The 27965-nt window shown below is 49.5% G+C and overlaps 1 long non-coding RNA gene across 1 annotated transcript; it reads right to left on the bottom strand.

Moving 5' to 3' along the window:
- Positions 1–25: 25 nt before the first annotated feature.
- Positions 26–27108, bottom strand: LOC132404183 (uncharacterized). The gene is made up of 3 exons (XR_009515443.1): positions 26998–27108; positions 13638–13692; positions 26–486 (listed from the first exon to the last, which is right to left on the bottom strand). It is a non-coding gene; the product is annotated as an uncharacterized LOC132404183 (long non-coding RNA).
- Between the last annotated feature and the right edge of the window lie 857 nt (positions 27109–27965).

The following is a 27965-nucleotide window of genomic DNA, read 5'->3' as shown; positions in this document are numbered from 1 at the left end:
CCTAGAAATGCTATCATCTCCTGACGATGGGTTTTATCGTGTTGAAGGTTCCACTGCAGGTGACATTGGCTCTCAAGTTGAGGATGGTGGATCTGTGAGGAGTAATCGTTTGATTTCAGAGGTGTTTGAACTGGGTAACCTTTTCCCCATTGCTTGCTTTCTTCCCGAACTGAGGCTCATGTAGCTTGCAGATGTCCAAGTCCGGCAAGCCCTCTGACAAGTGCGGACACTCCAGGAACTTGCGCGGAAGGTAGCACAGGATCTCACTACTGACATGCGATTTCCAGCAACGCCCGCTGCGCCTCAGGTGTTTCAGCCTCAGCTTGCTCTGGGGCACGGCCCTCTTCAGCGGGTGGCGGAAACTCCGGCGCAGATTGGAGTTGGCGGGTTGGCCGCAGGCAGCTCTCAGCAGGTTCCCCATCTGTCTCTTCAACACTCCCAGGAAACGGAGAAGGGAGAAGCTCTGTGCAGGGCTTGAATCACATTCTGGGAGGGGGATAAACAGAAGACGGAACATTACTATACAGTACACAATGCTATGCTGACAGTTTAACCCACTCCAAGATCGATCTAGCCCTTCCTTCTACATAGCCCTCCATTTTTCTTTCGTCCTTGTACCTATCTATAAGTTTCTTAAGTGACCCTAATGTATCTGCCTCTTCCACTATCCCTGGCAGCACATTCCATGAACCTGCCATTCTATTAAAAATAAATTAACCTTTCACATTTCCCTATACTTTCTTCCAATTGTCTTAAAATTATGCCCTCTTGTATCAGTCGTTTCTGCCTTGGTAAAAAGATACCGTCTGCCCTCTCTATCTATGCCCCTCATTATCTATACACCTCTGTTGTCACACATCATTCTCCTTCCCTCTAAAGAGAAAAGCCCTCGCTCACTCAACCTTTCCTCAACTTTAGATATAATCTTGTGTCAACCATTAAATCTACTCAAAGATCAATCTAACCTTCTCTCTCACATAGCCAATTTTCTTTCCATCCATGTTCCTATCTCAGGGCCTCTATCACCCACACACCCACAAGTCTTAAAATAACCTTACCTCTGATATGCCCCTATACTTTCCTCCAATCACTTATCCAATCACTCCAAAAACTTATGCCCTCTTGTATTAACCATTTCTGCTCTGGGAAAAGTCTCTGGCTGTCTACTCGATCTATGCCTCTTATCATCTTGTACACCTGTATTGAGTCATCTCTCATGCTCCTGAGGGAGAGATGTTAGTGATGGCAACTGTTACGTTCTATAACACTCTTGTTGTGTGTCAGTTCATCACCGTTCAGTTCCCAACAAGCCTCTGCCACCACCCTTACAAACAGAACCATCCACACAGGAAACATTCACAAGGGTGTTGCCTGTACTGAGGACTTGAGGAGCAAGTGGACCTGGGAATTCTCGTGCAGAGCTTCCTGAAGTTTAACTTGCAGGTTGAATGAGTAGTGAGGAAGGCAAATGCAATATTAGTATTCATTTCACCAGGACTAGAGTATGAAAACAAGGACGTAATGCTGAGGCTTTATAAGGCACTGGTCCAACCCGACTTGGAGTATTGTGAGCAGTTTTAGGCCCCATATCTGAAAAAGTGAAAAAGTACGTGCTGGCATTGGAGAGGGTCCAAAGGAGATTCAGGAGAATGATCCCAGGAATGAAAGGGTTAACCATGAGGACCACTTGACATCTTTGGACCTATACTTGCTGAAATTTAGAAGAATGGAGGGGGGGGTAAATTTTATTGAAACTTACTGAACATTGGAAGGCCGAAACAGAGTGGATGTGGAGAGGATGTTTCCCATGGTGGGGGAGTCTGGGACCAGAGGACACAGATAGAGTGGATGTGGAGAGGATGTTTCCCATGGTGGGGGAGTCTAGGACCAGAGGACACAGATAGAGTGGATGTGGAGAGGATGTTTCCTGTAGTGGGGGAGTCTGGGACCAGAGGACACAGATAGAGTGGATGTGGAGAGGATGTTTCCTATAGTTGGGGAGTCTGGGACCAGAGGACACAGATAGAGTGGACGTGGAGAGGATGTTTCCTATAGTGGGGGAGTCTGGGACCAGAGGACACAGATAGAGTGGATGTGGAGAGGATGTTTCCTGTAGTGGGGGAGTCTGGGACCAGAGGACACAGATAGAGTGGATGTGGAGAGGATGTTTCCTATAGTGGGGGAGTCTGGGACCACAGATAGAGTGGATGTGGAGAGGATGTTTCCTATAGTGGGGGAGTCTGGGACCAGAGGACACAGATAAAGTGGATGCGGAGAGGATGTTTCCTGTAGTGGGGGAGTCTGGGACCAGAGGACACAGATAGTGTGGATGTGGAGAGGATGTTTCCTATAGTGGGGAGTCTGGGACCAGAGGACACAGATAGAGTGATGTGGAGAGGATGTTTCCTATAGTGGGGGAGTCTAGGACCAGAGGACACAGATAGAGTGGACGTGGAGAGGATGTTTCCTATAGTGGGGGAGTCTAGGACCAGAGGACACAGATAGAGTGATGTGGAGAGGATGTTTCCTATAGTGGGGAGTCTGGGACCAGAGGACACAGATAGAGTGGATGTGGAGAGGATGTTTCCTATAGTGGGGGAGTCTAGGACCAGAGGACACAGTTAGAGTGGACGTGGAGAGGATGTTTCCTATAGTGAGGGAGTCTAGGACCAGAGGACACAGATAGAGTGATGTGGAGAGGATGTTTCCTATAGTGGGGAGTCTGGGACCAGAGGACACAGATAGAGTGGATGTGGAGAGGATGTTTCCTATAGTGGGGGAGTCTAGGACCAGAGGACACAGATAGAGTGGACGTGGAGAGGATGTTTCCTATAGTGGGGGAGTCTAGGACCAGAGGACACAGATAGAGTGATGTGGAGAGGATGTTTCCTATAGTGGGGAGTCTGGGACCACAGGACACAGATAGAGTGGATGTGGAGAGGATGTTTCCTATAGTGGGGGAGTCTAGGACCAGAGGACACAGATAGAGTGGATGTGGAGAGGATGTTTCCTATAGTGGGGGAGTCTAGGACCAGAGGACACAGATAGAGTGGATGTGGAGAGGATGTTTCCTATAGTGGGGGAGTCTAGGACCAGAGGACACAGATAGAGTGGATGTGGAGAGGATGTTTCCTATAGTGGGGGAGTCTAGGACCAGAGGACACAGATAGAGTGGATGTGGAGAGGATGTTTCCTATAGTGGGAGGAGTCTGGGACCAGAGGACACAGATAGAGTGGATGTGGAGAGGATGTTTCCTATAGTGGGGGAGTCTAGGACCAGAGGACACAGATAGAGTGGACGTGGAGAGGATGTTTCCTATAGTGGGGGAGTCTAGGACCAGAGGACACAGATAGAGTGATGTGGAGAGGATGTTTCCTATAGTGGGGAGTCTGGGACCACAGGACACAGATAGAGTGGATGTGGAGAGGATGTTTCCTATAGTGGGGGAGTCTAGGACCAGAGGACACAGATAGAGTGGATGTGGAGAGGATGTTTCCTGTAGTGGGGGAGTCTGGGACCAGAGGACACAGATAGAGTGGATGTGGAGAGGATGTTTCCTATAGTGGGGGAGTCTAGGACCAGAGGACACAGATAGAGTGGATGTGGAGAGGATGTTTCCTATAGTTGGGGAGTCTGGGACCAGAGGACACAGATAGAGTGGACGTGGAGAGGATGTTTCCTATAGTGGGGGAGTCTGGGACCAGAGGACACAGATAGAGTGGATGTGGAGAGGATGTTTCCTGTAGTGGGGGAGTCTGGGACCAGAGGACACAGATAGAGTGGATGTGGAGAGGATGTTTCCTATAGTGGGGGAGTCTGGGACCACAGATAGAGTGGATGTGGAGAGGATGTTTCCTATAGTGGGGGAGTCTGGGACCAGAGGACACAGATAAAGTGGATGCGGAGAGGATGTTTCCTGTAGTGGGGGAGTCTGGGACCAGAGGACACAGATAGTGTGGATGTGGAGAGGATGTTTCCTATAGTGGGGAGTCTGGGACCAGAGGACACAGATAGAGTGATGTGGAGAGGATGTTTCCTATAGTGGGGGAGTCTAGGACCAGAGGACACAGATAGAGTGGACGTGGAGAGGATGTTTCCTATAGTGGGGGAGTCTAGGACCAGAGGACACAGATAGAGTGATGTGGAGAGGATGTTTCCTATAGTGGGGAGTCTGGGACCAGAGGACACAGATAGAGTGGATGTGGAGAGGATGTTTCCTATAGTGGGGGAGTCTAGGACCAGAGGACACAGTTAGAGTGGACGTGGAGAGGATGTTTCCTATAGTGGGGGAGTCTAGGACCAGAGGACACAGATAGAGTGATGTGGAGAGGATGTTTCCTATAGTGGGGAGTCTGGGACCAGAGGACACAGATAGAGTGGATGTGGAGAGGATGTTTCCTATAGTGGGGGAGTCTAGGACCAGAGGACACAGATAGAGTGGACGTGGAGAGGATGTTTCCTATAGTGGGGGAGTCTAGGACCAGAGGACACAGATAGAGTGATGTGGAGAGGATGTTTCCTATAGTGGGGAGTCTGGGACCACAGGACACAGATAGAGTGGATGTGGAGAGGATGTTTCCTATAGTGGGGGAGTCTAGGACCAGAGGACACAGATAGAGTGGATGTGGAGAGGATGTTTCCTATAGTGGGGGAGTCTAGGACCAGAGGACACAGATAGAGTGGATGTGGAGAGGATGTTTCCTATAGTGGGGGAGTCTAGGACCAGAGGACACAGATAGAGTGGATGTGGAGAGGATGTTTCCTATAGTGGGGGAGTCTAGGACCAGAGGACACAGATAGAGTGTATGTGGAGAGGATGTTTCCTATAGTGGGAGGAGTCTGGGACCAGAGGACACAGAGAGAGTGGATGTGGAAAGGATGTTTCCTATAGTGGGGAGTCTGGGACCAGAGGACACAGATAGAGTGGATGTGGAGAGGATGTTTCCTATAGTGGGGGAGTCTAGGACCAGAGGACACAGATAGAGTGGATGTGGAGAGGATGTTTCCTATAGTGGGGGAGTCTAGGACCAGAGGACACAGATAGAGTGGATGTGGAGAGGATGTTTCCTATAGTGGGAGGAGTCTGGGACCAGAGGACACAGATAGAGTGGATGTGGAAAGGATGTTTCCTATAGTGGGGGAGTCTAGGACCAGAGGACACAGATAGAGTGGGTGTGGAGAGGATGTTTCCTATAGTGGGGGAGTCTAGGACCAGAGGACACAGATAGAGTGGGCATGGAGAGGATGTTTCCTATAGTGGGGGAGTCTAGGACCAGAGGACACAGATAGAGTGGATGTGGAGAGGATGTTTCCTATAGTGGGGGAGTCTGGGACCAGAGGACACAGATAGAGTGGATGTGGAGAGGATGTTTCCTATAGTGGGGGAGTCTAGGACCGGAGGACACAGATAGTGTGGATGTGGAGAGGATGTTTCCTATAGTGGGAGGAGTCTGGGACCAGAGGACACAGATAGAGTGGATGAGGAGAGGATGTTTCCTGTAGTGGGGGAGTCTAGGACCGGAGGACACAGATAGTGTGGATGTGGAGAGGATGTTTCCTATAGTGGGAGGAGTCTGGGACCAGAGGACACAGATAGAGTGGATGGGGAGAGGATGTTTCCTATAGTGGGGGGTGTCTAGGACCAGAGGACACAGATAGAGTGGATGTGGAGAGGATGTTTCCTATAGTGGGGGGTGTCTAGGACCAGAGGACACAGATAGAGTGGATGGGGAGAGGATGTTTCCTATAGTGGGGGAGTCTAGGAACAGAGGACACAGATAGAGTGGATGGGGAGAGGATGTTTCCTATAGTGGGGGAGTCTAGGACCAGAGGACACAGATAGAGTGGATGGGGAGAGGATGTTTCCTATAGTGGGGGAGTCTAGGAACAGAGGACACAGATAGAGTGGATGGGGAGAGGATGTTTCCTATAGTGGGGGAGTCTAGGACCAGAGGACACAGATAGAGTGGATGTGGAGAGGATGTTTCCTATAGTGGGGGAGTCTAGGACCAGAGGACACAGATAGAGTGGATGTGGAGAGGATGTTTCCTGTAGTGGGGGAGTCTGGGACCAGAGGACACAGATAGAGTGGATGTGGAGAGGATGTTTCCTATAGTGGGGGAGTCTAGGACCAGAGGACACAGATAGAGTGGATGTGGAGAGGATGTTTCCTATAGTTGGGGAGTCTGGGACCAGAGGACACAGATAGAGTGGACGTGGAGAGGATGTTTCCTATAATGGGGGAGTCTGGGACCAGAGGACACAGATAGAGTGGATGTGGAGAGGATGTTTCCTGTAGTGGGGGAGTCTGGGACCAGAGGACACAGATAGAGTGGATGTGGAGAGGATGTTTCCTATAGTGGGGGAGTCTGGGACCACAGATAGAGTGGATGTGGAGAGGATGTTTCCTATAGTGGGGGAGTCTGGGACCAGAGGACACAGATAAAGTGGATGCGGAGAGGATGTTTCCTGTAGTGGGGGAGTCTGGGACCAGAGGACACAGATAGTGTGGATGTGGAGAGGATGTTTCCTATAGTGGGGAGTCTGGGACCAGAGGACACAGATAGAGTGATGTGGAGAGGATGTTTCCTATAGTGGGGGAGTCTAGGACCAGAGGACACAGATAGAGTGGACGTGGAGAGGATGTTTCCTATAGTGGGGGAGTCTAGGACCAGAGGACACAGATAGAGTGATGTGGAGAGGATGTTTCCTATAGTGGGGTGTCTGGGACCAGAGGACACAGATAGAGTGGATGTGGAGAGGATGTTTCCTATAGTGGGGGAGTCTAGGACCAGAGGACACAGTTAGAGTGGACGTGGAGAGGATGTTTCCTATAGTGGGGGAGTCTAGGACCAGAGGACACAGATAGAGTGATGTGGAGAGGATGTTTCCTATAGTGGGGAGTCTGGGACCAGAGGACACAGATAGAGTGGATGTGGAGAGGATGTTTCCTATAGTGGGGGAGTCTAGGACCAGAGGACACAGATAGAGTGGACGTGGAGAGGATGTTTCCTATAGTGGGGGAGTCTAGGACCAGACGACACAGATAGAGTGATGTGGAGAGGATGTTTCCTATAGTGGGGAGTCTGGGACCACAGGACACAGATAGAGTGGATGTGGAGAGGATGTTTCCTATAGTGGGGGAGTCTAGGACCAGAGGACACAGATAGAGTGGATGTGGAGAGGATGTTTCCTATAGTGGGGGAGTCTAGGACCAGAGGACACAGATAGAGTGGATGTGGAGAGGATGTTTCCTATAGTGGGGGAGTCTAGGACCAGAGGACACAGATAGAGTGGATGTGGAGAGGATGTTTCCTATAGTGGGGGAGTCTAGGACCAGAGGACACAGATAGAGTGGATGTGGAGAGGATGTTTCCTATAGTGGGAGGAGTCTGGGACCAGAGGACACAGAGAGAGTGGATGTGGAAAGGATGTTTCCTATAGTGGGGAGTCTGGGACCAGAGGACACAGATAGAGTGGATGTGGAGAGGATGTTTCCTATAGTGGGGGAGTCTAGGACCAGAGGACACAGATAGAGTGGATGTGGAGAGGATGTTTCCTATAGTGGGGGAGTCTAGGACCAGAGGACACAGATAGAGTGGATGTGGAGAGGATGTTTCCTATAGTGGGAGGAGTCTGGGACCAGAGGACACAGATAGAGTGGATGTGGAAAGGATGTTTCCTATAGTGGGGGAGTCTAGGACCAGAGGACACAGATAGAGTGGGTGTGGAGAGGATGTTTCCTATAGTGGGGGAGTCTAGGACCAGAGGACACAGATAGAGTGGGCATGGAGAGGATGTTTCCTATAGTGGGGGAGTCTAGGACCAGAGGACACAGATAGAGTGGATGTGGAGAGGATGTTTCCTATAGTGGGGGAGTCTGGGACCAGAGGACACAGATAGAGTGGATGTGGAGAGGATGTTTCCTATAGTGGGGGAGTCTAGGACCGGAGGACACAGATAGTGTGGATGTGGAGAGGATGTTTCCTATAGTGGGAGGAGTCTGGGACCAGAGGACACAGATAGAGTGGATGAGGAGAGGATGTTTCCTGTAGTGGGGGAGTCTAGGACCGGAGGACACAGATAGTGTGGATGTGGAGAGGATGTTTCCTATAGTGGGAGGAGTCTGGGACCAGAGGACACAGATAGAGTGGATGGGGAGAGGATGTTTCCTATAGTGGGGGGTGTCTAGGACCAGAGGACACAGATAGAGTGGATGTGGAGAGGATGTTTCCTATAGTGGGGGGTGTCTAGGACCAGAGGACACAGATAGAGTGGATGGGGAGAGGATGTTTCCTATAGTGGGGGAGTCTAGGAACAGAGGACACAGATAGAGTGGATGGGGAGAGGATGTTTCCTATAGTGGGGGAGTCTAGGACCAGAGGACACAGATAGAGTGGATGGGGAGAGGATGTTTCCTATAGTGGGGGAGTCTAGGACCAGAGGACACAGATAGAGTGGATGGGGAGAGGATGTTTCCTATAGTGGGGGAGTCTAGGACCAGAGGACACAGATAGAGTGGATGTGGAGAGGATGTTTCCTATAGTGGGGGAGTCTAGGACCAGAGGACACAGATAGAGTGGATGTGGAGAGAATGTTTCCTATAGTGGGGGAGTCTGGGACCAGAGGACACAGATAGAGTGGATATAGAGAGGATGTTTCCTATAGTGGGGGAGTCTGGGACCAGAGGACACAGATAGAGTGGACGTGGAGAGGATGTTTCCTATAGTGGGGGAGTCTAGGACCAGAGGACACAGATAGAGTGGATGTGGAGAGGATGTTTCCTATAGTGGAAGATTCTAGGACCAGAGGACACAGAGAGAGTGGATGTGGAAAGGATGTTTCCTATAGTGGGGGAGTCTAGGACCAGAGGGTACAGAGTCAGAATAGAAGGACGTCCCTTTAGAACAGAGATGAGCAGAAATTTCTGTAGCCAGAGGATGGTGGATCTGTGGAATTCATTACCACAGACAGTTGTGGAGGCCAAGTCGTTAGATGTATTTCAAGCAGAGGTTGATAGGTTCTGAGTGTCAAAGGTTACAGGGAGAAGGCAGGAAAATGGGGTTGAGTGGGATAATAAATCAGCCAAGATTAATTGGCAGACCAGACTCAATGAGCAAATGACCTAATTCTGCTCCTATGTCTTAAGGTCTAATGAGGTGAGACTGGATAAATGGGGACTGCTTTCCCCAGAGTGAAGGAGGCAGAGGGGACATTTGGTGGTGATTCATAAAATCTGAGAGGAATAGTTAAGTTTGATGATGATAATCTTTTCCCCAGGGTTGGGGGGTCCAAATGTAATGGAAGGAGGAGGAAGATGCCTCAGCACCATGCTGACCTGTTTGACCATCAGAATATTAAGGGATCAATGGTAAACTGGTGAAGTGGATTCAAAGTTCAGTTGGTGATTGGACACAAAGGGTTGTGGTGAATGACTGGAGGTGTGGGGTCAGTGGTAATCCCTGTTGTTTGCAGTAGTAATCACGTGGTTGGAGATGTAGGTGATTTAATTGATCATTGATGGAGTAGATGATCAGGAAAGCTCATCTACGGTATGTGCGTACTGACGGGCCGCGCACTTCTTTACTCACAGCAGACAGCATCCTAACATGCTGCATAATGCATGGTTCAGAAAATACAACAGGTAGTCAAAACTGCTCAAAGCATCTCTGGCACTACCCTCTCTACCATCAAAGGCATATAAGACAGAAAGTGCTGGAAACATCATGAAGGATCCCACCCACCCTGCTCATGAACGGTTTGTCCCAATCCCATCAGGGAGGAGGCAATGGAGCATCCATCCAGTTCCTTTCCCCAAGCAGTGAAGATGCTCAACACCTCCACCCACTACCCCACCCCTCCACACCCCCAGCACCCCACTACCCCACCCTTCCACACCCCCAGCCCCCCACTACCCCACCCTTCCACACCCCCAGCACCCCACTACCCCACCCTTCCACACCCCCAGCACCCCACTACCCCACCCCTCCACACCCCCAGCCTCCCACTACCCACCCCTCCACACCCCCTGCCCCCCACTACCCCACCCCTCCACATCCCCAGCACCCCACTACCCCACCCCTCCACACCCCCAGCCCCCACTACCCCACCCCTCCACACCCCCAGCCTCCCACTACCCACCCCTCCACACTCCCAACCCCCCACTACCCCACCCTTCCACACCCCCAGCCCCCCACTACCCCACCCCTCCACACCCCCAACCCCCCACTACCCCACCCCTCCACACCCCCAGCCCCCCACTACCCCACCCCTCCACACCCCCAGCCCCCACTACCCCACCCCTCCACACCCCCAGCCTCCCACTACCCACCCCTCCACACTCCCAACCCCCCACTACCCCACCCCTCCACACCCCCAGCCCCCCACTACCCCACCCCTCCACACCCCCAGCCCCCCACTACCCCACCCCTCCACACCCCCAGCACCCCACTACCCCACCCCTCCACACCCCCAGCCCCCACTACCCCACCCCTCCACACCCCCAGCCCCCCACTACCCCACCCCTCCACACCCCCAGCCCCCCACTACCCCACCCCTCCACACCCCCAGCCCCCCACTACCCCACCCCTCCACACCCCCAGCCCCCCACTACCCCACCCCTCCACACCCCCAGCACCCCACTACCCCACCCCTCCACACCCCCAGCCCCCACTACCCCACCCCTCCACACCCCCAGCCCCCCACTACCCCACCCCTCCACACCCCCAGCCCCCCACTACCCCACCCCTCCACACCCCCAGCCCCCCACTACCCCACCCCTCCACACCCCCAGCACCCCACTACCCCACCCCTCCACACCCCCAGCCCCCACTACCCCACCCCTCCACACCCCCAGCCCCCCACTACCCCACCCCTCCACACCCCCAGCCCCCACTACCCCACCCCTCCACACCCCCAGCCTCCCACTACCCACCCCTCCACACTCCCAACCCCCCACTACCCCACCCTTCCACACCCCCAGCCCCCCACTACCCCACCCCTCCACACTCCCAACCCCCCACTACCCCACCCTTCCACACCCCCAGCCCCCCACTACCCCACCCCTCCACACCCCCAACCCCCCACTACCCCACCCCTCCACACCCCCAGCCCCCCACTACCCCACCCCTCCACACCCCCAGCCCCCCACTACCCCACCCCTCCACACCCCCAGCCCCCCACTACCCCACCCCTCCACACCCCCAACCCCCCCACTACCCCACCCCTCCACACCCCCAGCCCTCCACTACCCCACCCCTCCACACCCCCAACCTTCGTCTGTCACCTTATCTGCAAACACTCCTGTGTTTAGCGCCACTTTACCGACATAGATCACTCTATACAGGTATCTTTTATTTATATTTATTGTGTTTTAAATTATTGTGTTCTTTATCTTATTGTGATTTCTTTTGTGCTGCATTGGATCTGGAATAGCAATTATTTTGTTTTCCAGTACACGTATAAAGGAGATGACATTAAACTATCTCGAGCACGATACAGACCGTCCGAAAGTTCGGGCGGAGAAACGCTGGATAGAGTTTGATCAGGACAAGTGTGGGGTGATGTATTTTCAGAGGTCAAACGCAAGGGTATATTCTGTAGTAAATGGCAGGTCCCCTAGGGTATGGAAGGCTCTTGGAGTCCTAGTCCATAGCCCCCCCAGGGTGTCAACAGGGCTGGATAGGGGGTAAAAAGGCATACCTTCATCAGACAGGGAACTGAGTGTGAAAGTCAGGATGTCACGTTTGTAGTGTAACCTGGATCAGTTCCTGCTGCTGTCAGTACGGAGCTTGTCGGTTCTTCCCGGGACCACATGGGTTTCTCCTGGGTGTCCGGCTTCGTCCCACTTTGCACAGCAGCAAGGGTTTGGGTTATGTCGGTGCTGCCCCCAGCCCAGCACATCCTTGGATTGTGTCGGTCGTTCGCGCGAATGTTGCCCTTCCCTCCATGGTTTGATGTACGCGTGACAGATAAAGCGAATCGTTAATCTTAGCTGCGCCGTCACGCTGCAGGTGGGTCTGAGCACAACCGCGGGCAGAGACGGCGACAGGGCTGGTCAAGTGACTTCAAACTTGAACAGTCAGAAGCTCAGTACAACTGCCTGGCTACATTAACCAGTTCAGATTCCAACTACAATACACTGAGCAACTTAATTCACAGAGAATATTACAAAAGGGCTTCAGATACGCTGCCTCACAAGATCCAAGGCTTCAGCAGAAAATCGGGCAGTCAGTCCCCAAAACCAACAGTACCGACCCAGGTCATTCCGCAGAAAATGACTCACTTCTAACAAGCACAGCGAGAAACAAGTCTGAGCCCTAGCCACCTCAGTCAGTGTCAGGTGTGCGTCTGGAATCACGTTGAGAACCCTCCCGGCGATTGGGGGTGAAGATCCCACCCCGACAGGAGGCACCGCGGCTCTTGGGGGTGTCCGCGCCGCCTGCTGGGCGCTTCAGGTGTTACACGTGCCAGACTGGTGAGGACGCATTGTGCCGGGACGCGGCAGCCTTGGACAGGGGCAGAGGGTTCACCAGGATGTTGTAGGATTGGAGTGAGTGTATTAGCTCTAAGGAGAGGTTGGCCAAACTTGGATAGTTTTCCCTGGAGCGTAGTCGTTCGATTTTCGGGTATATTAGGTGTGATTGCGTGCTGGTCTCCTCCCTTGCAAAGTGCTGCACGGAGTTCCACGCCGAGAGTTGGTTAATCTTCCGGCAGGCATAACACCAAGTGTATCAGACCAGCTGATACCAACCGCATTCCTCCCGCAGGAAATCACTCAGGGCCATCAACTTGACAGCAGTTGGTCAACGCGCACACCTTAATCGTGATTCGGGATTGTTTAATGTCATTTTCAGTACACAAGTGTAAAGGAGAATGGAGTAATTGTTACTCCGGGTCCGATACAGCACAAAAACACGGCAAGATAAAGATTGCAATAATTAAAAATATAATAAATATAAATACTTAAGATAGCTTTCGACATAGATTGATTGTGTGTCCATAAAGTGATGCTGGGTACAGGGGTACCTGTACGCAAGGTGACTGACAGACAATGAGAAAGTCGTGTTGAGGGGGCAGAGGAGGGGTGGGTTAGTGGGTGGAGGCGTTGATCAGCCTTACTGCTTGGGGAAAGGAACAGTTTTAGGTCCTGGGGTGGATGCTACATAGCCCCCTCCCCGACCAAAGTGGGACAAACAGTCCATGCGCAGGGTGGGCGAGATGCTTTGTTATGTTTCTGGCGCCTTTCTGCATACACTTTGTATCTGTAATGGCGGGTAAGCTGGTGCCAGTGACTTCTTGGGAGTTTTGACTATCCGTGTAGAATGGTTCTGCCTGCCGCAGGGCAGTTTCCCAACCCCACAGTGATGCAGCTTGTTAGGATTCTCTGCTGGGCATCTGTAGAAGGACGCGAGTATAGATGCGCAGAGTCCAGCTCTCTTCAGGCGTTGCTGAGCTTTCCTGATGGTGTACGATGTGTTCTGGGACCACGAGGGATTGCGTGAGATGTGCACTCCCAGGAGTTTGAAACTGCTCACAGATGTGTGTGAGTGGACAGGTGATGACATGTGCATGTTTGACTGGTAGGGGTGCAGGATTTGCCGTGGTCCTGTTCCCCAGTGCAGCAGGGAACACTCACCCGGTGACTGGGATTTTCTGCCGCTCTTCCTCACTGCATAGACAATATTGCAAATCTACACAAAGAGAGAAAGAAGCAGAGTCACACGTAATGCCACAGGCAGAGTCATTCCACCAGGCCATTGCCAGCTCATCCCCCCCCCCCCCGAGCACGTCGGGGGTTAGGGTGTCATTGCTATGCGATCCAGTGCCCAATTTCTATGGGAACCATCGCTTTTGGATTTGTCTGCATCCATTGCTCCAAGATCCATTATTCAAAGTTCAAAGTAAATGTATTATCAAAGTACATACTGTATATGTCCATAAGACCAGAGACCATAAGACAAAGGAGCAGAAGTCAGCCATTCGGCCATTAACAATCCCGAGGTTCACTTTCTTGTGGGCATTCACAGTATATACAAGGAACACAATAGAATCAATGAGAGACCTCACCCAACAGGACAGAAACAGACAATGGGCAAAGACAACAAACTGTACATACAAAACTAAATACATAATAATAATAATAATGATAATAACAACAACAACAACAACAACCACAGCCCAGGTAAATAAAGAAACTGGAGAAAAATATAACCAATGCAAGAGCTTAACCCTCCATGGAAGACATCCCGCTACCTGAGCAGACTAGATGTCGACAAGGAAGCGTCGAACGCCTGGCTCACAGTTGAAGACCTCTTTCCCAAAACAGAAAAGTTCCTTGTGGCTATACAGGACCAGGCAGTTATCACAAAAATGATCACAAATACATAATGAAAGACCAAGAAATTCAAGAGGATAAATGCAGAAAATGGCAAGAGAAACCAGAAACAATCCAACATCTTACTTTAAGATACTAATTCATGAAAGAAACCATACAAGCTTGATCCAGTTTCAGAGAGTCGCTGTTGGACAGAACAATCCGTAATGACCGTCCAGATATAACACGAAACAACCTAACAGATACAGCCATTCCAAACACATACCACACAGAAATCAGTAAGGGAAAAACACCAGAAATATGTTGAATTAAAAGAGGAAATTGAAAGACTTTGGAACATGTTCATTGTCCCAATAGTGATATCTACATCTGGTATCATCCCAAAGTCACTACACAATAATACTAAATCAGGAATTACCTGTGTAAATCTCTGGAAAGCTACAATACTAAACAGCACTTGAATAGTCTGAAAGTTCCTAGCAATTGAGAAATGAGCGTGGTTGGCTATGCCCGCAACTCAGGTTTTATCAGATTGAGCGGAGAAATAATAATAATAATAATAATAATAATAATAATAATAATAATAATAATAATAATAATAATAATAATAATAATAATAATAATAATAATAATAAATATCGAGACGAGGAATCCTTGAGAGTGGGAACAGTTCAGTGATGGGGTGAGTGAAGTTCTCCCCATCCCGCTGAGACGCCCCTCCCATTCTCTAAACCCCTCTGATTTCTCGAAGGCCAGCGACCCCGCCTTCGCCCTCTCAGCAAAGCCTGTTGATCGGGGTGGGATCCTCACCTGCAGGAAGGATTTGTAAGAAGCCAAGAACGCTAACACGCAGCTGAAGTAAATGACCACGAAGAGTGCGATCTGCGGGCAGAAGTAACCGGCCTCCCAGTCGGTCGGAGGGTCCGGCTCCTCCGGGGCCCCCCACCTGAAGAAGCGCATTCACTCGAGCACGATCCGTCTGCAAACGACCGGGACGTCCCTTTGAACGGGCTGCCGCTCACTCGGTCTCCCCGGCTTTGAGCGGCACCCCGGGCTGCTCCCCCCACGGTGACGGCCTCCGTTACTTCACAGACCCCCGGCTGATGACACGGCGGCCTCCGGCTGACCAGCGGAGCAACATCTGGCTGGGAAATTGTGACGTGGGGGGAGGCAGAGGCGACTGCAAATGTACCAAAACGTGGCCATTTATTTAACAAAGCCGCCAATGAGTGGCCTCTGCTATTGTAGCCCATCCGCTTCAAGGGTGCTCGTGTCGTGCTTTCAGAGATGCTCCTCTGTTGTAACCCGCGGTGGTTTGAGTTACTGTCGCCCTATTCTAAAGGGATGTGCTCTTTGTTCCTAGACTACCCACTATTAAAAAAAATCCTCTCCATATCCATTCCATATTTAATAGGTTTCAATGAGAGTCCCCTTCATTCTAAGCTCCACAGAGTAGGGGCCCAGAGCAATCAACCACCTGGGTTCATTCTGGTGAATTTCCTCTGGACCCTTTCCAATGTCAGAACCACCTTTCTCAGATGAGGGACCCAAATGTGCTCAGAATGAGTGCGGTCTGACCGATGCCTTAAAAAGCCTCAGCAGTACATCCTCGCTTTTATATTCTAGTCCTTTGAAGACTTGCAGGTCAGTAGATCAATTTGGTCAGATGGGATTGTTGGGCTGGACGGACTGACACGCTGTTGTATCGCTAAATAAGATAAAGCTCCACTTTGGCATTGCAACCATTTGCAAGGAAAGTTATTTTCTATTTCCTTTCCTACTTGCTGGTTGAGCCTCTGGGAAAACCTGATGAGGGGCATTGATCGTGTGGACAGTCAGAGGCTTTTTCCCAGGGCTGAAATGGTTGCCACAGGCTTAAGGTGCTGGGGAGTAGGTACAGAGGAGATGTCAGGGGTAAGTTTTTTACTCAGAGAGTAGTGAGTGCATGGAATGGGCTGCTGGCAATGGTGGTGGAGGTGGATACAATAGGGTCTTTTAAGAGACTTCTGGATAGGTACATGGAGCTTAGTAAAATAGAGGGCTGTAGGTAAGCCTAGTAATTTCTAAGGTAGAGACGTGTTTGGCACAACTTTGTGGGCTGACGGGCCAGTATCGTGCTGTAGGTTTTCTATGTTTCTAATTCATGTACCTGCAATTGGTCAAGAAATACTCTTCAATAAATATTACATCTGGATGTATCGTGGTTTTGCAGGCTATCTGCTCTACCAGAGAGTTGTGGACACAGCTCAGCCCAGCATGGAAACCAGCTGCCCCTCCTTGGGCTCTCTCACCCTCAGTAAAGCAGCCAGCATACCCCTTCCCACCCCAGACATTCTATCTTCTCCCCTCTCCCATCAGGCAGACGATACAAAAGCAAGTATCCAGAATCGTTCCTTAATACAATAAGATGGATTCCTGACCTCACAATCTACCTCATTATATTCTTGCATCTTATTGTCTGCTTGCACTGCACTTTTTCTGTAACTGTAACACTTTATTCTGCATTGTTCTACCTCAATGTACCATGTAAGGGTCTGATCTGTATGAACGGAATACAAATCATAAGCACAAGGGACCTGCTTGGGTTGAGTTGCTCTCTGATCTTGGCAATTTACTTGCAAGCGTTTTGTTGCCATTCAAGGAGACATTATCAGTGCACTGTTGATGGAATTGTGTCCTCCAAATAGCCAGTCAAAGTTGTGTCCCTCTCAATCTTCAAGCAAACACTCAAGGGAATTCCTAGAAATGTGTCTTTCTGTGACCAATTCTGTAAACAAATACGTAGACAATACTATTTATGAGCTGATGTGTGCAAAATTCCAGGCCACAATGCACAAAGTTCACCACGCAACCAATCAGCAGCAAGATTTCCTCCCCACTTCACAACTGAGTTTTTGAAATGTCGTTGAATCAGCTGGTTGATAAGTATATAAAGGCCAAGCATTCAGAGGACCAACAACACAATGACCGTGTCTCCTTGTACGGTACGAAACATTTGCAAGTAAATTGCCAAGATCAAAGAGCAACTCAACTCAACCATCAACCACCCAAAGACTGAAGCCAGAATAACAAGGTCAGGGAGGGGAAGGAGTGGCAGCTGACAGGTGAGGGGGTAGGTGGATGGGCGAGGGAATGAAGTGAGAAGATGGGAGGAGATAGGTAGAGAAAGTAAAGGGCTGAAGATGAAGGAATCTGATAGGAGAGTGGACCATGGGAGAAAGAGGAGGAAGATGGGTACCTGGGGAGGTGATAGGCAGGTGAGGAGAGCTGAAGGAGTCAGAAGATAACCAGAGTGCAGGATGGAGAAAAGGGAGAAGGGGGAAAGGGGTAGAAATTACCGAAGGATGACTGTGTGGCTAAGAACAGCTCCAAAACCAGATGCAAGTTTGCTGATGACACCAGTGCTGTGGGCTGTACCAAAGGGGGTGATGAATCAACATACAGGAAGGAGATGGAAAACTTGGCTGAGTGGTGTAATAACAACAACCTCTCACTCAATGTCAGCAAGACCAAGGAACTGATTGTAGATTTCAGGAGTGGGAAACCAGAGGTCCATGGGCCATTAGTCATTGGAGGATCAGGGGTGGGGAGGGTCAGTAACTTTAAATTCCTGGGTGTCACTATTTCAGAGGATGTGTCCTTGGCACATCATATAAATGTACTTGCAAAGAAACACGACAGCGCCTCTGCTTCCTGAGGAGTCCTCAAAAACCTTGTCAAATTTCTATAGGTGTGTGACGGGGAGAGTGCTGACTGGCTGCATTATGGTCTGGTACGGGAACACCAATGCCCTTGAGCAGAAAATCCTGCAAAGTTAGCTGATTTGGTCTAGTACATCAAGGGGTAAAACCCTCCCAACCACTGAGCACATCTACATGAAACATTGCGGTAGAGAAGCAGCATCCGTCATCAAAGATCTTCGCCGCCCAGGCTGTGCCTCTTCTCGCTGCTGACATCAGGTAGACGGGAGTTGTTGAGTGGAGTACTACCCAGACACAGCTGGTCCAACAAAGGTTTTTGATGGCTCTATAACAATGAGGTACCTCCTAGTGGAGCAGTTATCGTGGGAGTGGTTGTCGTCTGAGTAATCTGAGGCAGAGTAGTAAGGCCTTGGCTCAACAGGTCCTCAGCAAGAACAGCTGAAGGCAAGGTAAGTAGGTAAGTTAAGTCTTGAGAGAATAGGGGGTATGTCCACAGAGCCAGTGTTCTGTTCTGGGTGTCAGATGTGGGATTTCAAAGAGACTCCCAGCCTCCTTGATGGCCACATCTGCCCCAGGTGCACCAAGCTGCAGCTCCTTAGAGACCGTGTGTGGGAACTGGAGCTGCAGCTTGATGACCTTCAGCTTGTTAGGAAAAGTGAGGCAGTGATAGACAGGAGCTACAGGGAGGTAGTCACCCCAAGGCTACAGGAGGCAGATAAATGGGTGACTGTCAGGAGAGGGAAGGGGGAACGTCAGATAGTGGAGAGCACCCCTGTGGCTGACTCTGACAATAAGTACTCCATTTTGAGTATGTTGGCGGGGGGACCTACCTGAGGGAAGCAACAGCGGCCATTCTATTGGCACTGAGTCTGGCCCTGTGGCTCAGAAGTGTGGGGAACAGAAAAGGATGACAGTAGTTATAGGGGACGCTATAGTCACAGGGCAGGTTCTGTGGATGCAAAACAAAACGCGGATGGTAGTTTGCCTCCCAGGTGCCAGGGTCTGCGATGTTTCTGAACACGTCCACGATATCCTGAAAAGGGAGGGTGGGCAGCCATAAGCTGGTACCAATGAAATAGGAAAAAAAAAGGGAGGAGGTCCTGCAAAAAGAATGCAGAAAGTTAGGAAGGAAGCTGAGAAGCAGGACCTCAAGGGTAGTGATCTCGGGATTACTGCCTGTGTCACGCGACAGCGAGGATAAGAACAGAATGAGGTGGCAGATAAATGCCTGGCTGAAAAATTGGAGCAGGGGGCAGGGATTCAGATATCTGGATAATTGGGACCTCTTCTGGAACAGGTGGGACCTTGACGGGTTGCACTTGAATTGTGTGCAGTTTTGGTCACCGAATTACAGGAAGGATATTAATAAGGTTGAAAGAGTGCAGAGAAGGTTTACAAGGATATTGCTGGGACTTGAGAAACTGAGTTACAGAGAAAGGTTGAATAGGTTAGGACTTTATTCCCTGGAGTGTCGGAGAATGAGGGGTGATTTGATAGAGGTGTATAAAATTATGATGGGTATAGATAGAGTGAATGCAAGCAGGCTTTTTCCACTGAGGCTAGGGGAGAAAAAAACCAGAGGTCATGGGTTAAGGGTGAAGGGGGAAAAGTTTAAAGGGAACATGGGGTGGTGCTTCTTCACGCAGAGAGTGGAATGAGCTGCCAGATGAAGTGGTGAATGCGGGCTCACTTTTGATATTTAAGAAAAACTTGGACAGGTACATGGATGAAAGGGGTATGGAGGGATGTGGCCCAGGTGCAGGTCATTGGGACTAGGCAGAAAAATGGTTCGGCACAGCCAAGAAGGGCCAAAAGGCCTGTTTCTGTGCTGTAATGTTCTATGGTTCTATGGGACACAATATTCTTGTGGGCAAGTTCACTAGAGTTTTTGGGAATGGTTTAAACTAATGTGGCAGGGGGTTTGGAATCAGCATGACCGAGCTGTGGTCGAGCCAACAGGTTTACAAGAAGATGATGGTTATAACATGAACATAAGGAAGGACAAGCCAATGAGTGGGTACAACTGCAGACAGAGCAAAGAGTTAAGTGGTATCACAGAGGCAAAATTCAAAAGAGTGTAGAATGCAGTGCTGTATTTAAATATGCGTAGCATTCGGAATAAGCTGGATGAACTCGTGGTGCAATTACAGATTGGTCAGTATAACGTTGTGGGCATCTCTGAGTTGTGGCTGAAAAGTTGGGAGCTTAACATCAAAGAATATACTTTGTATCGAAAGGACAGGCAGGTAGGCATAGGCGGTGGTGTGCCTCTGTGGTGAGAGATGGAATTACATCTTTAGAAAGAGGTGACATAGGTTCAGAGAATGTTGAATCTTTGTGGGTGGAGTTAAGAAACTGCAAGGGTTAAAAATCCATTATGGGAATCATATATAGACCTCCAAATAGTAGCCGAGATGTGGGGTTGAGATTGCAAAGGGAGCTGGAAAAGGCATGTAATAAAGGGTAATGACACAATTGTAATTGGGGACTTCAATATGCAGGGGGATGGGGAAAATTAGGTTGGTGTTGGATCACAAAAGAGAGAATTTGTTGAATGCCTACACGATGGCTTTTTAGAGCAGCTTGTGCTCGAGCCTACTCAGGGAAAGTTTATCTTTAGATTGGGTGTTTTGTAATAACCCAGATCTGATTAGGGAGTTTAACATAGAAGAACCCTTAGGAAGCAGTGATCATGATATGATTGAATTCATTCTGCAACTTGAGAGGGAGAAGCACAAGTCAGATGTATCAGTATCGCAGTGGAATAAAGGGGATTACAGAGGCATGGGAGAGGAGCTTGCCCAGGTGGACTGGGGGAGGATACTGGCAGCAGAAGTGGCTGAAGTTTCTAGGAATAGTTCACAAGGTGCAAGGTATTTATTGGTCACGATCTTTCAAAAATCACTAACCAGGGACTTGATTCTGGCAATTGTCCTGGAGGACTGGAAGATTGCAAATGTCACTTTAAGAAGGGAGGAAGGCAAAGCAAGGAAATTACAGGCCTCACCTCAGTGACTAGGAAAGTGCTTGTCGATTATTAAGGATGAGGTTTCACAGTACTTGGAGACTAAGTCAAAGTCAGCATGATTTCTGTAAATGGAAATTCTGCCTGACAAATCTGTTGCAGTTCTTCAAGGAAGTAACAAGCAGGGTGGACAAAGCAGAGGCTGTGGATGTCATTTACACAAAGTGCACTGCAGATGCTATGGTTAAATCAACACGTACAAACACGCTGGAGGAACTCAGCAGGCCGGGCAGCATCCATGGAAACGGGCAGTCAACGTTTCGGGCCGAGACCGTTCATCAGGACTGATGTCATTTACTTGGATTTTCTAAAGACACTTGATAATGTGCCAGATATGAGGTTCCTTAACAAGATAAAATCCTATGGCATTATGAGAAAGATACTGGCATGGATAGTGGAATGGCTGACAGGCAGGAGGCAGTGATTGTGAATAAAAGAGGTCTGTTCTGGTTGGCTGCCGGTGACTAATGGTGTTCCTCAGGGGCCAGTATTAGGACCGCTTCTTTTTACAATGTTTGTTAGTGATATAGATCATGGAATTGATGGCTTTGAGGCAAAATTTGTGGATGGTACGAAGGTAGGTGGAGGGGTAGGTAGTGCTGAGGAAGCAATGCAATTACAGCAGGACTTAGACAAATTGGAAGAACGGGCAAAAAAGTGGCAGATGGAATACGGTGTTGGGAAATGTATGATAATGCATTTTGGTAAAAGGAACAATAGTGCGGACTATTATCTAAATGGGGAGAAAATTCAAACATCTGAGTTGCAAAGGGACTTTGGAATTCTTGTGCAAGACTCCCAGATAGTTTCAAGGAAAATAGAATATAAAAGCAAGGAGATGATGCTGGGTCTTTATAAGACCACACACACAAAATACTGGAGGAACTCAGCAGGCCAGGCAGCATCTACGGAAAATAGTACAGGCAATGTTTCAGGATGAAACCCTTCGGCAGAACTGGAGAAAAATTGCTGAGGAGTAGATTTAAAAGGTGGGGGAGGGGAGAGAGAAACACCAGGTGATGGGTGAAAGGGGGTGGGGTGAAGTAAAGAGCTCAGAAGTGAGAGAGACAGAAGGCTATGGAAGAAAGAAAAGGGGGAAGTAACACCAGAGGGAGTCGATGGGTGGGCAAGGAGATAAGGTGAGAGAGGGAAAAGGGGATGGGAAATGGTGAAGGGTGGGCATTACCAGAAGGTTGAGAAATCGATGTTCATGCCATCAGGTTGGAGACTACCCAAACAGAATACAAGGTGTTGTTCCTCCAGTCTAGTGTGGCCTCGTTATGACAGTGGAGGAGGCCATGAATGGACGTATCAGAGTGAAATGGGAGCTGGAATTAAAATGGGTGGCCACTGGGGCGTCCTGTTTGTTCTGGCGGATGGGGCGTAGATGTTCGGCGAGTGGTCTGTCAATCTACTTCGGGTCCGAACGATTTACAAAAGGCCACACCGGGAGCACCGGACACAGTATACGATCCCAACAGACTCTCAGGTGAAGTGTCGCCTCACCCGGTAGGACTGTTTAGGGCCCTGGATGTTGGTGAGGGAGGAGGTGTAGGGGTAGGTGTAGCTGGCAGGGATGAGTGCCAGGAGGGAGATCAGTGAGGAGGGACGAATGGACAAGGGAGTCATGTAGGGAGCAATCCCTGTGGAAAGCTGAAAGTGCGGATGTGGGGGAAGGTGTGCTTAGTGGTGGGGTCCTGTTGGAAGTGGCGGAAATTTTGGAGAATTATAGACAATAGACAATAGGTGCAGAAGTAGACCATTCGGCCCTTCGAGCCTGCACCGCCATTCTGAGATCATGGCTGATTATCTACTATCAATACCTGGTTCCTGCCTTGTCCCCATATCCCTTGATTCCCCTATCCATAAGATACCTATCTAGCTCCTTCTTGAAAGCATCCAGAGAATTGGCCTCCACTACCTTCTGAGGCAGTGCATTCCAGACCCCCACAACTCTCTAGGAGAAGAAGTTTTTCCTTAACTCTGTCCTAAATGACCTACCCCTTATTCTCAAACCATGCACTCTGGTACTGGACTCTCCCAGCATCTGGAACATATTTCCTGCCTCTATCTTGTCCAATCCCTTAATAATCTTATATGTTGCAATCAGATCCCCTCTCAATCTCCTTAATTCCAGCGTGTACAAGCCCAGTCTCTCTAACGTCTCTGCGTAAGACAGTCCCGACATCCCAGGAATTAACCTCATGAATCTACACTGCACTTCCTCTAAAGCCAGGATGTCCTTCCTTAACCCTGGAGACCAAAACTGTACACAATACTCCAGGTGTGGTCTCACCAGGGCCCTGTACAAATGCAAAAGGATTTCCTTGCTCTTGTACTCAATTCCCTTTGTAATAAAGGCCAACATTCCATTAGCCTTCTTCACTGCCTGCTGCACTTGCTCATTCACCTTCAGTGACTGATGAACAAGGACTCCTAGATCTCTTTGTATTTCTCCCTTACCTAACTCTACACCGTTCAAATAATAATCTGCCTTCCTGTTCTTACTCCCAAAGTGGATAACCTCATACTTATTCACATTAAACGTCATCTGCCAAGTATCTGCCCACTCACTCAGCCTATCCAAGTCACCCTGAATTCTCCTAATATCCTCATCACATCACCCTGCCACCCAGCTTAGTATCATCAGCAAACTTGCTGATGTTATTTTCAATGCCTTCATCTAAATTGTTGATGTAAATCGTAAACAGCTGTGGTCCCAATACCGCACTACCGAGCCCTGTGGCACCCCACTAGTCACCACCCGCCATTCCGAGAAACACCCATTCACCGTTACCCTTTGCTTTCTATCTGCCAACCAGTTTTCTATCTATGTCAATATCTTCCCCCCAATGCCATGAGCTCTGATTTTACCCACCAATCTCCTATGTGGGACCTTATCAAATGCCTTCTGAAAATTGAGGTACACTACATCCACTGGATCTCCCTTGTCTAACTTTCTGGTTACATCCTCGAAAAACTCCAATAGATTAGTCAAGTATGATTTGCCCTTGGTAAATCTATGCTGGCTCGGCCCAATCCTATCACTGCTATCTAGATATGCCACTATTTCATCTTTAATAATGTACTCTAGCATCTTCCACACTACTGATGTTAGGCTGACAGGTTGATAGTTCTCTGTTTTCTCCCTCCCTCCTTTCTTAAAAAGTGGGATAACATTAGCCATTCTCCAGTCCTCAGGAACTGATCCTGAATCTAAGGAACATTGGAAAATGATTACCAATGCATCCGCAATTTCAAGGGCCACCTCCTTTAGTACCCTAGGATGCAGACCATCTGGACCTGGGGATTTGTCAGCCTTCAGTCCCATCAGTCTACTCATCACTGTTTCCTTCCTAATGTCAATCTGTTTCATTTCCTCTGTTACCCTATGTCCTTGGCCCATCCATACATCTGGGAGATTGCTTGTGTCTTCCCTAGTGAAGACAGATCTAAAGTACTTATTAAATTCTTCTGCCATTTCTCTGTTTCCCATAACAATTACACCCAATTCATTCTTCAAGGGCCCAACATTGTTCTTAACTATCTTCTTTCTTTTCACATACCTAAAAAAAGCTTTTGCTATCCTCCTTTATATTCCTGGCTAGCTTGCATTCGTACCTCATTTTTTCTCCCCGTATTGCCCTTTTAGTTAAGTTCTGTTGTTCCTTAAAAATTTCCCAATCATCTGTCCTCCCACTCACCTTAGCTCTGTCATATTTCCTTTTTTTTAATGCTATGCAATCTCTAACTTCCTTTGTCAACCACTGTGGCCCCTTTCCCCCCTTTGAATCCTTCCTTCTCCAGGGGATGAACTGATTTTGCACCTTGTGCATTATTCCCAAGAATGCCTGCCATTGCTGTTCCACTGTCTTTTCTGCTAGGATATCCATCCAGTCAACTTTGGCCAGCTCCTCCCTCATGGCTCCATAGTTTCCCCCGTTCAACTTCAACACTGACACCTCCGATCTGCCCTTATCCTTCTCAAATTGTAGATAAAAACTTATCATATTATGGTCACTACCTCCTAATGGCTCCTTTACTTCAAGATCGCTTGTCAAATCCTGTTCATTACACAAGACTAAATCCAGAATAGCCTTGTCCCTGGTCGGCTCTCGTACAAGCTGATCCAAGACTGTATCCCGTAGGCACTCTACAAACTCCCTATCCTGGGGTTCAGCACCAACCTGATTCTCCCAGTTCACCTGCATGTTGAAATCCCCCATAACTACTGCGACATTACCTTTGCCACATGCCAATGTTAACTCCCTGTTCAACTTGCACCCAATATCCATGCTACTGTTTGGTGGCCTGTAGACAACACCCATTATTGTCTTTTTACCCTTACTGTCCCTCAGTTCTATCCACACAGACTCCACTTCTCCTGATCCTATGTCCCCCCCTTGCAAAGGACTGAATCTCATTCCTCACCAACAGGGCCACCTCACCCCCACTGCCCACATTTCTGTCTCTACGATAGCACGTATACCCTTGTACATTCATTTCCCAGGTCTGATCTCCCAGCAGCCATGTCTCCGTTATCCCAACAACATCATAGTTACCCATTCGCACCTGAGCTTCAAGCTCATCCGCCTTATTTCTGACACTTCGTGCATTCAGATATAGAATTTTTAGCCCATTTCTCCTCTCTCTGTTTAAATCGCTGCCTATTGTGCTTAAACCAGCTCCCCGAACTCCCATTGGGCTATACGCCCCTTGAATTTTGTTGTCCTTCCTAAATTTACTTATTCTTTCTGCACATTTAACTCCATGTTCCGTCAGACCATCATTCTGTACATGTGTCCTCCTTATCACTTGTTCCGCCTCACCTTTCTCTACTACACACGTAATATTCCAGAACCGTGTAGTCCCCACCTGTCCTTTATTCTTCATCTCGCTATCCTCTCTCGCATTCCTGCCCCCTGCAAATTTAGTTTAAACTTCCCCCCCCCCCACCAAGAAGCACTAGCAAACTTCCCTGCAAGAATGTTAGTACCGCTCCAGTTCAGGTGTAAACCGTCCCGTTGGAACAGATCCCACCTTCCCTGGAACAAAACCCAATTATCTACAAACCTGAAGCCCTCCCTCCTGCACCACCCTCTCAGCCACGTATTAATCTGTATAATCCTTCTGTTCCTTGTCTCACTCGCACGTGGCACAGGTAGCAATCCTGAGATTGTTACCCTGGAGGTCCTGATCTTCAGCCTCGCACCTAACTCCCTGAACTCCCTATGCAGGACCCCCTCACTCATCCTATCCACGTCGTTGGTCCCTACATGGCCCACAACATCTGGGTTCTTGCCCTCCCTCTCGAGAATAACCTGCACCCGATCTGAGATGTCTCTGGCCCCGGCACCAGGAAGGCAACATACCATCCGAGACTCGCGATCTTCCCCACAAAATCTCCTATCTGCCCCCCTGACTATAGAATTCCCTATCACTACCGCTCTCTTCTCTTCCCTCCTCCCCTTCCTAGTCGAGGGTCCAACCTCAGTGCCAGAGACAGGACTAGTGCAACTTGTTCCTGGTAGGTCATCCCCACCAACAGTATCCAAAACAATATACTTATTGTTAATGGGAATGGCCGCAGGGGTGCTCTGCTCTCTCTGCCTGCTCCCCCTGCCTCTCTTGACTGTCACCCATTTGCCGACCTCCTGTCTTTTCGGTGTGACTGCCTCCTGATAACTCCTATCTATCTCTGCCTCCACCTCCCGAATGATCCGTAGCTCATCCAGCTCCTGCTCCAATTCCCTAACTCGGTCTGATAGGAGCTGCAGCTGGATGCACCGATTGCAGGTGTGGTCATCAGGGACAACTGTGTTGACCCTGACCTCCCACATACTGCATACGGAGCACACCACTGCTCTAACTGTCTCCCCCATTACCTGATCCCAGATTAGTCAGAATAAATGAAAAAAGAACCTACTGACCTTACCTTTTTACCTCAGCAAGCACGTACTCAGGCTCACTGATTTCCTCTCACCGAAGGCCCCTTGCGCTGAAGCCCGCTGAGCCAAAGCCCAGCACTCTGCTCCCGCGCACTCTGCTGCCCGCACTGACACTGCCCGCTCCTAAAAGTGGGCCTCTTTTTAAACCCCGCGCTCGCCGCTGACATCACCCGCGCCTGCGCAGTTTTACCTTCCTCCTCAGGTACTCTCCAGGTAGGTCCGACGGTCTCGGCCTACCTACAACGGCTGATCCTCCGATCTTCAGTCAACCTCGAGCACTCCTTGCTCCCGCTCCGCTGCCCGCACCGACACTGCTGGATGTGGGGGCTGGTGGGGCGATAGGCAAGGACAAGAGGAACCCTATCCCTAGTGGGGTGACAGGAGGATGGGGTGAGAGCAGACGTGCATGAAATGGATGAGATGCGGTTGAGGGCAGTGTTGATGGTGGAGGAAAGGAAGCCCCTTTCTTTGAAAACGTCTCCTTCATTCTAGAATGAAAAGCCTCAACTGAGAGCAGATGCAGCAAAGATGGAGGGATTGAGAGAAGGGGGTGGGGTTTTTACAAGTAGCAGAGTGGGACGAGGTGTAGTCCAGGTATTTGAGAAAGTCCGTGGGTTTCGAATAGACATTGGTAGACAAGCTGTCTCTGGAGACAGAGAAGATGAGATAGAGAAAGGGGAGCGAGGTGTTGGAAACGGACCAAGTAAATTTGAGGGCAGGGTTGAAGTTGGAGGCCAAGTGGACGAAGTTGATGAGTTCAGCATGGGTGCAGGAAGCAGCACCAATGCAGTCATCGATGTAGCGTAGGAAAAGTGCTGGATGGTCATTATTGTAGGCTTGGAACATAGACTGCTCCATATAGCCAACAGACAGGCATAGCTGGGACCCGTGCGAGTGCCCATGGCTACACCTTTTGTTTAACGGAAGTGGGAGCAGCCAAAGGAGATATTATTTA

Source organism: Hypanus sabinus, chromosome 2 (assembly GCF_030144855.1).
Source record: "Hypanus sabinus isolate sHypSab1 chromosome 2, sHypSab1.hap1, whole genome shotgun sequence".
Taxonomy (NCBI): domain Eukaryota; kingdom Metazoa; phylum Chordata; class Chondrichthyes; order Myliobatiformes; family Dasyatidae; genus Hypanus; species Hypanus sabinus.
Note: the sequence above shows the minus strand (reverse complement) of the source record. Positions and strands in the feature narration are given on the sequence as shown.